General features: G+C 47.2%; 1 long non-coding RNA gene across 1 annotated transcript; it reads left to right on the forward strand.

Annotated features, from left to right (window-relative positions):
* Positions 1-317: 317 nt before the first annotated feature.
* Positions 318-12,012, forward strand: LOC121819934 (uncharacterized). Its single transcript, XR_009601403.1, has 2 exons — positions 318-562; positions 8,596-12,012. It is a non-coding gene; the product is annotated as an uncharacterized LOC121819934 (long non-coding RNA).
* The last annotated feature ends 273 nt before the right edge of the window (positions 12,013-12,285 follow it).

Below are 12,285 nucleotides of genomic sequence, written 5' to 3' on the forward strand. Positions count from 1 at the left end.
ATCAGGATGGGGGTGTCTGGGGTTGGAGGGGAGCACAGCTCCAGGCCGCGGCCCGCAGGCTCGTGCTCCAGCCGGTGGAAACAGTGCCCTGGAGAGAAGTGTGATCAAAGCCTCTCATTCTGCCCTCCTGTCAGCCTGACAGGGACTTAGGATGCACAGCCGGCCCGGAGCTGATTACCTTCAGGAGCAGTTAGGCCGAGTTAAAAATTCCATTAGCGGTGCCCAGGCTGGGCGGCCGCTTTCACACCGGCGGCTTCTTCCAGTTAACGAGCAAGAAATGGCCTCTCATTTCCCAGGGATCGCAGAGAGAGGGCTCTGGTGTGTTTACAGTCTGCCAAGGGGAAGCAGCTCGGCTCCTCGGGCCTGGAGGCAGGGGCCGGGAGTCAGAGAGAGAGCGCTCTTCTCCCGAGCCTGCAGCCTGCGGGGCCTCCTCCCTGCAGCCTGCCACCCACGCTTTCTCAACCTAATTGTTTTTCATTTTCTCATAACCCTCCTCCCTCACCCTAAACCCAACACTGAAACGTCGCCCTCTATTTACGAAGCTCCGAGGCGTGCAATAAAGGTGAGTGCTATTTGCTGCTCTCTGCCTGGCTTTTAATTTTATTCTAGAAGAAAATCAATTAGACCGTCAGAGTCCCATCTTCTTTGAGGCTTTTGGGCTTGAATAGCTCGTAGAAGTACTTCCCTTGGCTTCAATATTTTAGTAATAAATGCTTGATTGTAATGGTTTTAAAAGGAATTTTAAAAAAGAAAGGAGAGAGAGAAGCAGGCTGGCAACTTCAGAACAAAACTAGGCATTTGAAAGGCCCCTTTAGGTTGAGCTGTTGTTTCCTGCTCAGGCAACCTCCCGGACTGCTGATATTGTTTTACGCCCAGGACTTACATTCCCTGCTTTTCTTCCCCCCATCCACACACTTAAGCAGTTCATTAGCTGAGAATGGGATATCCCGGCCGAGCGAGCCACCAACAAAGCAGCCCCCAAGTTGCTGGGAGAAGAGCTCCTCCTCCCTCGTGCTCCCTGTCCGAGGCCTTCCCAGGAGCCCTCACCACCTTCCTGGGGTCTGGCACCGGCTTAACTGGAGGGTGAGGCCTCACGGGCCAGTCCAGAGCCCAGCTTGCGGCCATCGGAAGGGGAAGACGGCAGAGCCGGAGCCCCAAACAGCACTGAGCAAACCCCTTCTGGGGCCTCCCGCTGACCGCACAGTCAGCCCGGGGTGCCGGCTTCCATCGATCTGTAAGATATTGGCGTGATGGCTTGTGCACTTAGCTGCAGCATCGATCAAACTGTGCCAGGGCGCTGGGAAGGGCTCGAGTACGCGGTGTGCCAAGACTCACGGGCAGAGTGTCGACCTGGAGAGCTGGGCCGGACAGAGGCCCTGCCACACCTGGAAAAGGCCAGGTGGGGTCTCATCGTGCAAGGCCTTGGCGCTGATGACTTCCAGGAAGTCAGTCCACACAGCCCACCACCTTCTGGGATGTCCCCAGAGAAGTGTCTGCTTCTGTGTCCTCGCCACCACGCCGTGGGCCCCTGAGGTCAGGGCCCTTGCGTCCTCACTGGCGCACATCGGGGCTAGAACACTCTTGTCTTCAGAAGGTGTCTGGTGCCACTGCAAAGAGGAGTGGCGGAGGAATGGGAGGAAAACCTCCCTGAGCTAGAGCCCTCCAGCTGGTTCCCTTCTTCACTAGACACCCTCTCTCCTCCCCACGTCTATTTACATCACAGCACCCCTCCCTTGCCCCCCAAGTAGTTAACAGACTACTCACGCTCCGCCAGCCAGTGTGGTCCTCTTCGCTGCCACAGGCTCTGAGCGGTTGTGGTCACAGACAAGCATTGATCAGATGAGCAACCTTGTGACTATTCATTAATTGTATTTTCTCTTGGAGCCGTATTCAACTCAATACCAAGTACATTGTTGGTGGCATGAAAAGTAAATACAAATAGGATGCTTGTTATATTTAGAAATGAACTAGCTGCTACCTTTTCCAAAGAGATTTTAAGAGGATAGGTAGGTTAACACAATGTTAATTTTCCTGGGGTAAGATAGCTAAGCTTTCCCAAGAGTCATTTCTGTAAAAGGCCTTTTAGGGTTCCGGTTTCTTTGCGGTTTTAGGAAACTCCACCTTGATGTATTTGGCTGAGGTCCCCTGGGGCAGATGTCAAAGAGGGCAGGCAAAAACCCTCGAAGCCAAGAGGAAAAGAAATCTGGTTATTTCTGAACTGGACGGCAGAGCGCTCAAGTATTGCATGAGATTTAAACAGGACAGGAAGAAGGACTTAGCCAGGGCACGTCTCTATTTGAGATGGCCAAGGGCCAGAGGTCGGGTGATGCTCCCAGGATGGAAGGCTCTGTCGTGCTGAGTGAAGCAGAGTCCAGTCAGAGGAAGAGGGGCGCTCAGGGGACAGTCACTTGGTCTCTCTCAAGAGACTGAGGCTCTTGGCAGTTGGAGGCCCAACAGATGTCATTCACTGGGTCGTAAACCAAGTAACTGACGCACTTTCCACTGACGTCACTGACACCATCTGAAATCGTCAGGATCACAAGCAACCTCGGGTGCTTCCCCATCCGTGCTGTTCATTGTCAAGAGTCATAGCGAAAAGTCGCTAAATAATTATCCATGAAAATTCCCTGACAGGGAGATCTATTAGTGAGTGGAATACTCTCCCTAGACAAATGGTTAAGAATGCCATTATTTGATACTTATTTAAATGATATTAGATAAAGAACTGAGGAAACGGGGGAAGGGGAGATGCTTGGAAAACTACACGCCAAAGCCACATTTATGCCTGCTGTCCATCACGCACCCTTTATGAAACCATTTGCATCTTTCTCATGTGCTGCTATAACCCGGCTCCTTTCCTAGTCTCTGAGGGGGAGCACACACTACTTGGGCCTTTCTACACGAAGTCAGTGATTTAATAATGGATGAGCTCCAGGTACCGTCAGTTCAGCTCAGTCACTCAGTCATGTCCGATTCTTTGCGGACTGCAGCCCGCCCGGCCTCACTGTCCATCACCAACTCCCGGAGTCCACACAAACCTATGTCCATCGAGTCGGTGATGCCATCCAACCATCTCATCCTCTGTTGTCCCCTTCTCCTCCCACCTTCAATCTTTCCCAGCATCAGGATCTTTTCAAATGAGTCAGTTCTTTGCATCAGGTGGCCAAAGTATTAGAGCTTCAGCTTCAACATCAGTCCCTCCAATGAATATTCAGGACTGATCTCCTTTAGGATGGACTGGTTGGATCTCCTTGCAGTCCAAGGCATTCTCAAGAGTCTTCTCCAACACCACAGTTCAAAAGCATCAATTCTTTGGCGCTCAGCTTTGTTTATAGTCCAGCGCTCACATCCATACATGACCACTGGAAAAACCAAAGCTTTGACTAGATGGACCTTTGTTGGCAAAGTAATGTCTCTGCTTTTCAATATGCTGTCTAGGTTGGTCATAGCTTTTCTTCCAAGGAGCAAGCAGCTTTTAATTTCATGGCTGCAGTCACCACCTGCAGTGATTTTGGAGCCTCCAAAAGTAAAGTCTGTCACTGTTTCCATTGGTTCCCCATCTATTTGCCATGAAGTGATGGGACCAGATGCCATGATCTTCGTTTTCTGAATGTTGAGCTTTAGGCCAACTTTTCACTCTCCTCTTTCTCTTTCATCAAGAGGCTCTTTAGTTCTTCATGTTCTGCCTTAAGGGTGGTGTCATCTGCATATCTGAGGTTACTGATATTTCTCCTGGCAATCTCCAGCTTGTGCTTCCTCCAGCCCAGCGTTTCTCATGATGTACTCTGCATATAAGTTAAATAAGCAGGATGACAGTATACAGCCTTGACGTATTCTTTTCCTGATTTGGAACCAGTCTATTGTTCCATGTTCAGTTCTAACTGTTGCTTCCTGAACTGCATACAGATTTCTCAGGAGGCAGGTCAGGTGGTCTGGTATTCCCATCTCTTGAAGAATTTCCCACAGTTTGTTGTGATCCACACAGGCAAAGACTTTGGCATAGTCAATAAAGCAGCAGTAGATATTTTTCTGGAACTCTCTTGCTTTTTTGATGATCCAACGGGCGCTGGCAATTTGATCTCTGGTTCCTCTGCCTTTTTTGAAATCCAGCTTGAACATCTAGAAGTTCATGGCTCACGTACTGTTGAAGCCTGGCTTGGAGAATTTTGAGCATTACTTTACTAGTGTGTGAAATGAGTGCAATTGTGCGGTAGCTTGAGCATTCTTCGGCATTGGCTTTCTTAGGGGGATTGGAATGAAAACTGACCTTTTCAGGTCCTGTGGCCACTGCTGAGTTTTCCAAATTTGCTGGCATATTGAGTGCAGCACTTTCACAGCATCATCTTTTAGGATTTGAAATAGCTCAACTGCAATTCCATCACCTCCACTAGCTGTGTTCGTAGTGATGCTTTCTAAGGCCCACTTGACTTCACATTCCAGGATGTCTGGCTCTAGGTGAGTTATCACACCATTGTGATTATCTTGGTCATGAAGATCTTTTTTGTACAGTTCTTCTGTGTATTCTTGCCACCTCTTCTTAATATCTTCTGCTTCTGTTAGGTCCATACCATTTCTGTCTTTTATTGTACCCATCTTTGCATGAAATGTTCCCTTGGTATCTCTAATTTTCTTGAAGAGATCTCTAGTCTTTCCCATTCTATTGTTTTCCTCTATTTCTTTGCATTGATCACCGAGGAAGGCTTTCTTATCTCTCCTTAGTGTTCTGTGAAACTCTGCATTCAAATAGGTGCATCTTTCCTTTTCTCCATTGCCTTTCGCTTCTCTTCTTTTCTCAGCAATTTGTAAGTTCTCTCCAAACAACCATTTTGCCTTTTTGCATTTCTTTTTCTTGGAGATGGTCTTGATCCCTGATTCCTGTACAATGTAGGAACCTCCGTCCATAGTTCTTCAGGCACTACGTCTCTCAGATCTAACCCCTTGAGTCTATTTCTCATGTCCACTGTATAATTGTAAGGGATTTGATTTAGGTCATACCTGAATGGTCTAGTGGTCTACTTTCTACCATGCTGGACACATTATCTCAGTTGGTGACTTTTAGGCTCCCTTCTCCCCAGCCCATGTTTTCCAGGCAGAGGATTTTCTTACACCAGCTCAGCTTGGGGACCAGGCATGTCCCGGCCCAGGCTTCCCATCTCTGGATGTAGCACTGAGCAAGGGGCTGGATGCTCTGAGTACCAGTTCCCTCATCGGTGAAATGGAGGTGAAGGCAGCCTCTCGAAAACCCTGCTGTTGTGAAGATGAAAAGAAAAAATAGAGGTTAAAAAAGGATTCGTCTGAAACCAAACATAGGAAGTCCTCTGTTCATGGAAGTTAGCATTTAAAACAATAGGTATCATCAGTGTGAATCTACTCTTTTCCTTCCCCATTGAGCTATTTTCCATATATCTTTGTTTATCATTTATTTCTGATAGCCTGTGAATCTCACAGGAGCACAAACCCACTCCAAAGCAGATTTAATTGGGAGTAAAAAGGCAGGAATCCTGTGAAAAAGAAATCCCCGTGGCTATGTAAATGTGAGGGGTAAATATTTCACCAACCGAAAGGCTCCAGTGTTTGTTATTCCATAAAAATCTGCCTATAAACTATGGTAATACCTCAATAGGTTAGGTCAAATTCACCCTTAGAGAAATTTTCATTTCTGTGTTACTATTGTTATAATCTGGGGGTGTCTCTCAAGATGGAAATGTCAGTAGAGAAATAGGGGTCCATCTGAGAAACTCATCTAACAGGCAATTTGGGGGCAAATATATTAATATATATATCCTGCTTTATATAGTTTAGCACTAAAATGTAATACCAAAGAACATGTCTATTTAATTTTAACCAATGGGTTATGGGAATCATCAAAAATCAAACACAGTAAAAAGGAAAAATATTTATGGCATTTTAAAGCTTATCCTATTATTGGTTAGTGCTCCCCTCAATTGTTTAACTGCAATTGGTTCCACTGTCTCAGTGTGGATGGTTTTTATACATCTGAGTTAAAAAATAATGCTGCTTCCAAGTGAAAAGTTAAAGACCAAGACAAGGCCTATTAGAATAACATTACACTTTTTTATTTCCTGCACTTATTTCGCCAATTACTAATTATTTCCCTTTTCCTATGCAACAAAATAGAAGCCATAAAATCTTTGATTTAATGAAAACTTCCTTACCAAATAGGTCCTCCAACTCTGCTGAAGGCTCCTAGGTAATTTATCTACCTCAGTAGGCAATGACCTTTTGTGAATCATGAGTCATTCCTCACTCCTAATGAGATGGATCCAGATGCCGTCCCACCCTCTGAAGGCCCCCTCCTCTCTCGCTCTGACAGAGGCCCGCTCCAGCGCCCTGCCTCCCAATTTGCCCAAGTGGGCGGCGATTAGTCCCTGCGCAGTGAGCCGCTCCCTGCCGCCTCGCGCACCTCCCTTACAGTGGCTGAACCCCGACCCTGCTTCTCTCCACAGCCCTAAGGGAGAGAGGGTGAGGGCTGGGAGAGGCCAACATGCATCTCTTTATTGTCTGGGAAGTAGAAGTAACCTCCTGGCGCCTCAAGAGGCCACGCTGCCCACTCTCCCCAAACCACAGTCGTGGAGGAAAGAACTGGGTTCTCAGAAGGCATCTTAGCAGTGGAGGGCCCTCCCGAGGGCTCCTGGCGTTGTGGATGAAGCTGGCTCCAATGTCTGCGTTTATCTGTAAACTGCCTACATGCATTGCTGACTGTATTTTTTCCTGTATTATATTATATACAGGTATTAATATTACTACTCATATTACTAATTTATACATGGCATATTGATTCTATTGCTTTGTATTACTGTCCTGCGCCAACATATTCAGTGCATTATAAAATAAATATGGAAAATAGAAGCATGAGGTCAATCATAAAGGTATTTTTGATTTTTAAAATATCAAATAGGTTTTGATATTTTCTCTCTGTTCACTCCTGGATTTTCCTGTAAATTGTCCTGCTTTTCAGGGGCCAAGGAGAGCATGACGTATGTGCTTGTTTTGGACCAAAGCAGGTCACCACCTGCCATAAGGAACCGTGTTGGGGGCTGGGGCCACAGACCTCTCCACTAGATTAGCAACACTAGATTAGCAACTCGCCCCCTCCCAGCCTGCCAAGCTCTCCCGTCGCTGAAACATGCTTTTCATGCTATGCTTTCCATTCATAATAGCGACTGCTACTGGGGGAGTGAAAATATTTGCAGACCAAAAGCTCTGGGATTCCCTCCAGAATGTTTGAGGGATCTATCCTCAAGTAGGTGGGCCATGGTGAAGGTCTTGAAACACAGCAGCAGGCTTTGGAGGCCCTGGCACAGGCCCGTTGGCCACAGCCTGCGAATTCCAGACTGCCTGGGATCTGAACCGGGGAGGACTTGTCCTTTTCTGAACCGGAGGTGGTCTTTCACTGCTGCCTTAACCAGAGGAACACTGCGTGAAGGGAAAAGACACGCGCCTTGCAGGTGCAGAAGTAGGCAGCGTGTTGGAGGGACGCTGGAGCAGCCTCAGCCTGGGCGTCTCCGTGCCCGACTTTGAGAACGCCTTGCTGCCAGTCTGCAGAACACAAGAAAGTCAAAAATAACTTGCAAATCAAAGTGCACAAAAAACCCAGTCTTTGAAATGTTTATTCAAGTGCTTTTTAACTAATATGTATATTCACAAAACTAAATGAGGCTACTTTTAAATTAGTTGAATGCCTGAAGTTGAATAAAAATAGACTCTACATACAAATCTTACAGATAATATTACATCTTTTTTTTTTCTGGAGGAAAACAAGAAAACTAATTCCTTCATATAGGATATTTACTGGTGAAGACCTAGATATCCCCACTTAAATGCCAAAAATACAGTTATGGGCAGAGAAATTGTGGGGCTTTGAAAATAATGTATTCATAAAGGAATAGAATTCCTTGATGACTTGCTGCATTTGAAATTTTATCTATCAAGAATGCTAAACACCTGAACCTATGGTTTAGAGATAATTTTCTTAAAAAGTAAAACAGAAAGAAAGAGGCCCTACCAAGGCCCGGTTTCTTTCGAGGTCAATGGTTTTGCTTTGTTCACATGTCTGGGTGAGGCTGGCGAGTGTGACCTGCCAATGGAAGCCACTGGGTTTGACACATCTCCGTGTCAGCTGTGGGATTTCTGCCTTAAATCTGTCAGGACGGCCCTGTGGCCACTTCTGCAAAAACCCTTGGGGACAAAATTTATTGTTCTACCTCAATAGCTTTTTGTTCACCTCCAAAATAGGGGTCTGGGGTCATACTAACGATTGTGGAGAGACAAAATGCTCTCTCTATATTTTATTAAACAGATCTCTTAATAATTAATCAAATGTGAAAATTATTTTCCATCACTCTGACACTAAGGCTAAAGCATTGGGAGTTTTGTTCTCAGCCTGTTTCTGTTCCTTTTAAATTGCCCTCTGTGGAGTCCCTCAGCTCCAAAGCAAGCGAGTAGAGAAAGCCCAATTTACGACCTGGCTTTTTCAACCATTATCACCCCTCTGGGCTTCTCCTGGAGAAAGGTTGGGGGGCTTTGTAGGTTGTCAGATAAACACCTGAGAAAATCTGTTCTCAAATCCCCCAGGTCCGTAGAGGGGTCATGATACCTGGATGGAACAACTCCATGGACGTCTACCCTGAGCCAGACCACACTGTGGCCCCTCAACCAGGAACAGAAGGACACGGCTTCTTCAGTCAAAGAGTTTCTGTGTTTCAGGGGAAGAGACAGCTCATGAAAGCAAGCACTACCCTGTTCATCTCCGGATGGGGTAAGGGGAGAACACAGCGCTGGTGAGGGATCAGCCCTGAGTTCCTGGCCAGGCATCTAGCAGTGGCGTCTGTTTTCCGCCTCCAACCAGGCTAGTTTAGAAGATGGGTGGTGTCTTAGAGCACTGACAGGTGAGTACCAGATAAGGGACACTGCTAGGGAAATGCGCAGCAAGCAGTTCTACTGACCTTTCCTTACTAAAAGGTCAGAGGCAAGTGAGAAGTGGTCTTTCACTACTGTCTGCCTCTAGGAACGTTCCATCTGAGTGGAGGTGTGAATCTTGCAAACACAGGACTAGGCAGAGAATGCAGGGGGGTGTGTGTGGGTGAGGACAAGGGCTCACATTGGGAGAGGGGGCTCCTGGGCATGTGTGTGTAGATGTGTGTAAGGGTGTGTGTGTGCACAACTAGGAAATACGAAAGTCAAGTGGGCGACAGAAACGCATGGAAGAGCAGTGGAGGCTGGAGTCATCTTCCCCCCCCCGCCCCACCCCACCCCAAGCACTAATGACATTATTAAGCAAACAGACCAACACAGGGGCTGAGGGACGGAAACATGCATTTAGGGCCCAGTCACTCTCCACTTGGCTGTAAGTAATCGTGCGTGATACACAGTTCTGTCCAACCAGTGACTGTTAGGCAGTTTCCTTAACTTCTCTTTAATTCACTAAACCTGAAAAAGAGGAGGGCTGTTTCCCACGCCAGCCAGCCACTCTTGGAGTCAGATTCTCTCCTCCAGGGCTCCGAGCCTGTCAGGCATTTCTGAGAGTGGCGCCTGAGCAGCCACTACCTCCCCAGAGGAGATGCAGGATTCGGGAGGCACAAGAAGAGGCTCCGAGGGTGTCAGTGTGCGTTTTTTGGGCGGCAAACAGCTTGTGCACTTGCTAATTTGACCTTTGCAACCCACAGGAACCCACATCTCCTTTGATGCAGCTGAATCCAACCTAGAGAGGTGGCTGCAGAGACAGGATGGGAAGAACCAGGGACAACATGGGGAGGTTATATGCCTTGGGAATAAATCTTTTTTTTTTTTTTAAGTCTAAGAGGAGCCCACAGAAGGAAATCTGCAGCAGGCCGAGCCAGCCGGGTGAATGGCAGAGAGAATAGAGGCTATTTGAATACTGATGTGGCCCTCACTTTCTTCCATTTCCATTAATGACATGCTCATCAAGGGCAAACAATGGGACCGGCTGCCGGCGCCTGTCACAGTGTGTGGGTGCTGGGATGCCAGGCTGTCATCCTGGGCTGCATCTAGAGACCTGCACGCTAATAAGAAGTGCTTCTGCGCCGTCAGTGCAGACAGGTGCTTCCGCGGCTGGGACATGCTCCATTCCCTCTCCCCCGAAACCCTCCTCTCCCAGCCCCCCTGACAGACACCATGAAATGCACAAATTAACAGCCCCATCATGGTGGGCTGCTGCTGCCTGCGGTGAAAGCAGAAAATCAAGTTGTCACCCAGGGTGCAGTGATAAAGCCACAGCCTCATTTCTCTGTTGGTGCCCTATAATAGCAAATGCCAGACAGCTGGATGGATGGGAGGCTTTAGATTAAGGCCTTGATGCACGCTGGCCAGAGAATTAGTAGTTGCTGTTTCCGTGTGGATATTCTGTTCAAAACAAACATCTGGAGAAAGCAAAGTTTCCTAGAGCAGAAATGCCCTTTGCTGCTTCTGGAATCAATGAACACAGTCAAGACCGTGGTGTTTCCTCTCCAAAAAATCCCATAAGGTTTCAGCCCTAAATTTGCTTGGGACTTTATCAAGGACTTAGAGCCTAGGCAAAGGTTAGCAAGCAGAGAAGGGGGGAAAGATGAGATGGTTGGATGGCATTACCAACTCAATGGCCGTGAGTTTGAGCAAATTCTGGGAGACGGTGAAGGACAGGGGGAGGCCTGTGATGCTGCAGTCTACGGGGTCACAAAGAATCGGACACGACTGAGCGACAAAAGCCAAAAGCCAAAAGCCGTCTTGATGCAGAGACCAGTTCCCGGGTTCACAGTGCCTGGAGCTATGACACCCCATCCAGCAAGTCTTCCTCCTGCTGATAAAAAAGGACTCTCTTTAGAATTTTCAAGAGCCCCTGGAGCAGTCTGCCTTAAGCTGTCCCCGTACCCCCAGACCTCCTCGCTACACGTCTTCAGAGATGGAAGCTGTTCCTCGAGAAATAACAGATTCAGGCAGCCGTGCCCTCTTGGCACCACGGCCAGCTGGCACTGAGCATCCAGTGGTCCGGCCTGGCCAGGGCTGACAGGGCCAAGTGTGCACCAGGCAAGAAATGGAGAGGCCTGAGCCCTTCAGACTCCAAGGAGTTTAATGACATAATGGCCTGACAACTTCAACATAAAACAGGAAGAGCAACTAACGAAACTCACAACATAAAACCCCCCTCCTGTCATTTTTATAGTAACAGTAAAACACTTTATTGAATTTATGAGCTACATAATGACGATGAAGAATGTAACTTGAATTAGAACCAACTAGGAAGTATAATATCAACTATAAACCCTTTTCTATCACCCCATTCCTTCAGCTTTTCTGTCCTCTTCCTTTCAACCAAGGGACACTGCCTTCCTCAGACTTCTGCCCGAGACAGAGTTCGCGACTCGCTAATAAATCTTGACTGTCCCTCCAGAGCTCCTCAGCTGACAAGGCTTCAGGGGTAAGACACGCTCTGGGGCTGACCATTCCCTTTGGAAGCCTCAGTGCCATTAACGTGCATCTTAGCAAAGAAACTCAAGCGTCTTTTCTTTGCATAAAGTCTGTCAAATCGAGGTCTCGGGAGACATACGTCAGGTTTTTCAATGTCTGTTAACTCCACATTGTAATAGCCTTTCCCTCATAGAAACTATAATCCCTCCGAAGTTTATGAAAAGCATCCTCAGCCCAGGACTCGATGTGTGAGTGCAGGTGGTGGTCAAGTTCCTGGTGACTGGACGGGGGAGCACCGATTACCGAGCTGAGCAGTGTGCTGGGCTTGGGTTCTGTCTCCATTTCACTCCTTAAGCCTTTCTGTTCTCCAGGGCTTTTTCTGGAGGGGTAATAAAATAAAATGGGTGAAACAAAACCAGAAGCCAGTTAAGTCTGAAAGACATGTCATCTCATCTAAAAGGAAGAAACAGACCATTTCCATGCCTAAGGCTGACAGCAACGCCTGAGCTGGCAATAGCACTATTCCATTTGATTTATGGAATAATGGGGTGACAAATGATGACAAAAATAAACTTTTACTGCACTGAACTGCTCCTTTATTTATGAAATTTGGCCAAGTAGTGAAATCTTTTATCTGCAAGTTGTAACATGGAGTGGGAGCGAGCGATTATGGTGTGGTAATAGTAATCCAGCAATGGAGGCTGAGTCAGTTGGAAATGGATTGAGGTAAAATAGCTACCGCACCATGATAAATGTGAACAGCGCTTTGCTGACAGATGATCTAACAGGTGTTCATAACAACTATATAAGAGGATTTATTTATGACCAGCCACAGCCGCAGCTCTGTAAATCAGCCCCAGC

Source organism: Ovis aries, chromosome 7, assembly GCF_016772045.2.
Source record: "Ovis aries strain OAR_USU_Benz2616 breed Rambouillet chromosome 7, ARS-UI_Ramb_v3.0, whole genome shotgun sequence".
Classification (NCBI taxonomy): Eukaryota; Metazoa; Chordata; class Mammalia; order Artiodactyla; family Bovidae; genus Ovis; species Ovis aries.